The sequence below is a fragment of the Schistocerca piceifrons genome, chromosome 6 (assembly GCF_021461385.2).
Source record: "Schistocerca piceifrons isolate TAMUIC-IGC-003096 chromosome 6, iqSchPice1.1, whole genome shotgun sequence".
Lineage (NCBI taxonomy): Eukaryota > Metazoa > Arthropoda > Insecta > Orthoptera > Acrididae > Schistocerca > Schistocerca piceifrons.
The window spans coordinates 135937170-135941716 of record NC_060143.1 but is presented as its reverse complement, the minus strand read 5'-3'; the positions used below and the strand labels follow the sequence as shown (position 1 = coordinate 135941716).

Sequence of the window (4547 nt, the reverse complement as noted above, 5' to 3'; positions counted from 1 at the left end):
GCTTGCCAATAGCGCTCGGCAGACCGGATGGTCACCCATCGAAGTGCTAGCCCTGCCCGACAGCGCTTAACCTCGGCGATCTGACGGGAACCGGTGTTACCACTGTGGCAAGGCCGTTGGCGGCCCCCATAACATAACTGATATGTATGTCATCAAGCAGCGATGATGAAGGAACTTTGAAGCAAGATGCTATTGCAGCGTTTTCGATGGGAAGTGATAGATCACCCACCATACAGCCCGGACCTGGCTCTCTGTCAAACTTTTCATTCACGTGAACTGCTAGCTATCAGGACAGCACCTGAACACAGACAATGAGCTGCAGACAGCAGAGAACTGGTGGAAATCGAAGGCGGCTGCCTTCCATGACGAGAGTATTGGAAAGTTAGTATAACGTTCTGACGAGTATCTAAGGTGGTTCAACAACTTTGTAGAGAACCAGGTAGAAAGTATAGTGAAACGTTTCAAGTGAAACATTTCTTATTTTTAATTTCCTGGCCATTCGTACCTTGGAAAAAATGGTCGTCTGTAATAAGTTTTTGTGTCACCTGTAAAATATAGTTTACGTCTCGAAAAAGACCATCACGTTTATGTAAAAAATGGTTGTTTTACAGTCTAGATAAATTTCTGTGAACCCCCATCATCTCCACCACGCGAACTGTTCATTAAGTCACTGATTCAAAATACTGATGTATGTACTAAGAAATGGGAAACCTCATAGAAGGCGACTTAGGGGAAGATAATTTCGCGTTCCTGAGAAATGTGTGAACCAATCGACTCATATAAGAAGATAGGCTAACATTTGAATGTTTAATGACGATTTTTGATAATGTTGACTGAAAAATACCAACTGAAATTCTGATGGTAGCAGAGATAAAATACAAGGAACAGAAGGTTGTCTATAGTTTACACTGAATCCTGACTGCAGCTATAAGCGCTGAAGAACATGAAAGGTAAGCAGTGACTGAGAAGGGTGTGAGTCAGGGTTGTACCATAGCCCATGTTACTTAATCTGTCCATTGATCAAGCAGTACAGAAACCAACGAGAATTTTGGAAAGGAAATGAAACGTTCAACAAGAATAAATGAAAACATTGAGTTTTTGCCGATGACATTCAAATTCTCTTGTCAATCAAAACGTTCAGCACCGGTCGTCGACTTTGACGTGTAACGTAACTGGGTTGTCTAATGTGGCGTCACGGTTGACCGATTTAACTGAAATGGATCTAGTTTGAAGAGCGTCTATTGTTGTATGCGTTGGCCTTCTGTAATGCTGATGTGTCAAAGTTCCGTTTGAGTTTTTTTGGTGAGTGACTGGACTGATGCAGTGTTGTTTGCAGGCGTTGCGTATTACATCTCCTTCGTATTAGATTTGTGAGCTTGAAGCTTTGTAGTGTCGGTAATCATTAGCTACAGTTTTGTGTTCCGCTTTGGAACCGTTAGCTAGGCATGCAGTAAATGGTTGCCGATTCAATTTTTGCTCTGCATTTCGTTTTAGTTACGGATAGGATGAGGAAATTCAGCAGTGTGTCATTGCATGCCGTAACAGGTAATGATATGGCCGCAGTGAAATAGTTTTTGAAACTGTATGATCTGCTGGCCGAGTATGTCAGGTGCCCTGTTTGTGAGGAATTTATCAAATATGTTAAATCCAGCCTTATAGTCAAATATGGGGTGTCTAGGAGACCTGCTTTCCCTGATCGCTAGAGAACATTCAAACAAATCGTATTAATGAGTTTTATTACAAAAGGAAAAGATTACAATACTTAACTTTGTTACTACACAGATGTGTCGCAAGCAAAGGGCGACATAAGAAATAATTAATGTTCTTCAGGATATACAATTGCAAGTCGCTACTATATAGATTGTACAAGCAAAGGAACTACAGCCGATGCTGCTATAGAACTCGCTTATCTTGAAGCTACTCTTCTACTGGGCCGCTACCAGTCGGTCGCGGCGCTTAGTCGTCTTCACCTAGGGGCCACTGCTGTCGCTGGAGGAGGTCCGGTCAGCATTCGATTGGCTGACGTCTTCTCACAGCCATCTCTTCTCTGTTGTTCCCGATTGGCGTGCCGGTGCTTGACTTTACGCCGTAATAAAATAGTGAAAGTGACTGCGTCTCGGACCAGGCATACATATATGTGGCGTTGTCCTCATGACAACGTTTGGCTATCTTTTCGGCAGTATTTCTCGTTCGATAAATCTAATCTGGCCATTCGTGATTGTTGTTAACTCATTATTTTTGCTATCATCGTCGATTGGGCTTTTTGTTCATGAGAGGGAGTGTGTGAATGTGTGTTGAGGACTGATGCATGCATGTTATTTGTGCCAGTCTAGATTTAAGGTCTGCTTTCTTTGGATTACAAGTGTGCTTTTATGGATTTTTTTTCGTTTATTGTAAGAGATATGGCTTCTGTTTTCATTTAAGTGCATAATTGTGTTTAGTTGTATACGGAAACTGATGTTAATGGATCGTTTTGTTTCGCAGTTTGCACCATTGCTTGCAGATAATGACAACTAATCAAGAACTGTGTGGATGGTGGAGTTTGTTGTAGCTGTTTCGATCAAGTTAGGTTTTCGATGATAGCTCTGCGAGTTTTGATTTTTTCATGTTTCGGACTTTTTTCTAGTTGTTTTCCTTAAGTGAGGTTTTAGCTAGCAGTACAGGGAGAGAAGATTTTTTTGTTGTTGCGGAGTTTGTTCTAGCTTCTCAGTAAAAGTTTTTGCAACTAGTTTTGGTTTCGTAGTGTCGGCGACTTTGTTTGAGCTACACTTTGTGTTTCACAATGTATATTACTAGCTTCTAGGTTCTGTACAGATTATTTATTTTATTTGTCGTATGGCAATACATGTACAAAGATTACAAAACTGCTACACGTCAGCATTTAAGCACAGCTCTCCAGCATAAAATAACACAAATGACGACAACTATGTATGGATATTAACGTCTTTTATGTATTTTATAACATTACTCGTCGCTGTCAAGAAAAGCACTCTGTTTTCAGGCCACGAGTGGCCTACCAGGACCATCCGACCGCCGTGTCATCCTCAGTGGAGGATGCGGATAGGAGGGGCGTGAGGTCAGCACACCGCTCTCCCGGTCGTTATGATGGTATTCTTGACCGAAGCCGCTGCTATTCGGTCGAGTAGCTCCTCAAATGGCATCACGGGGCTGAGTCCACCCCGAAAAATGGCAACAGCGCATGGCGGCCTGGATGGTCACCCATCCAAGTGCCGACCACGCCCGACAGCACTTAACTTCAGTGATCTCACGGGAACCGGTGTATCCACTGCGGCAAAGCCGTTGCCCGCCGTCAGGCACGTGCTGGGCATGGCGATACAACATGAATAACTGTCTATCGTTCCATACCACAGTCGCGGGATGGTGATGAAGATTTCCCCTACTAGCAGAGAGTGTCTGCACATCATCCACTGCCCGTTCGGATGCGGTTCGACGCAGTCCAAATTTCCGGAGGCTGGTCAAACCCACGGTTTTTGCCGGATGAAGGCAGCTTCAGGCATTGTGGGGAATAGTTTTGTTGGCAGCGGCTTTACCATTCTTCGATGGTATTGATTTCAGTTTCCTTAAGAGTCCTGGTTCTGATGAGAATGGGATGTCTTGATCATAGTCTGTTTCTCTCCGCAGGGAATACGTTGTCCTTTATTGGATGGTCGGTGGCATTAGCAACCCGCTGGTATTCACGAAGTAGCGTGCCCTTCCATCTGACATCAGGTGGTGGCACATGGCTCTAGACAGGTAGCCAGTATGTGGAAGTAGATCGTATTGACCCATTATCAATGCGCATGGCCTCGTTAAGTTGTACATTATCTTTTTTACTTGGGGCCTATTAAACCGAACAGGCGCACACAGCTCCGATGCTGAGCGTACCATCCGAGTGCTGATACACGGAGAGTGTATGCTGAAGATCTCAAGGAGAGCCACAGGGTTTACGGAGAAAATTGTTTCTGGTTTTGAGCTTAGCAGATATTCGTGTCCTATCTAACGTGATCCCAAGGTATTGGGTGCATATTATGATGAAGTGTGTCTACCTCAAAACAGACATCAAGGGCTTTGTGTGCCAATCTATTGAACCGATGAAACATGAAACATCTGAAGACAGAACTTAGATAATGTGTTGATAAGGAATTCAAATCCGGAAATGTGCCGCTTCAAAACAAAATAAGGTTGAAGATCGGATCACCTTAAAACCTGCAGCTTCACGTACACTCCGTCCTCTGTGCTCGACAGCAGCCCATGGCATGCGCAGTGTTTCGAGTATTCGTCATCGGGTTCTCTTAAATGTAGCGAAGGGCGTCCTGTTCCAAGTCGAAAGAGCGGCACGTCCTTGGAGCTCCACGAGCATTCCATTTTTTCGCAGACGTTGTTGCAATCGGACGAAAATGCCATGTGATGTCGTAATTACAACAGGGATTGACGACGGCGACCTGTTCTCAGCTTTTGTGTGTACCGTGAAGCGGGAGATATTTGAAAGTGATGCGATCTCGAAACTTATTTTACATCCAAACGGGACATTTTCGGACATGAGTTCC

The 4547-nt window shown here is 44.0% G+C and overlaps 1 pseudogene; it reads right to left on the bottom strand.

Moving 5' to 3' along the window:
- Positions 1-3187: 3187 nt before the first annotated feature.
- Positions 3188-3305, bottom strand: LOC124803978 (annotated as a pseudogene).
- Between the last annotated feature and the right edge of the window lie 1242 nt (positions 3306-4547).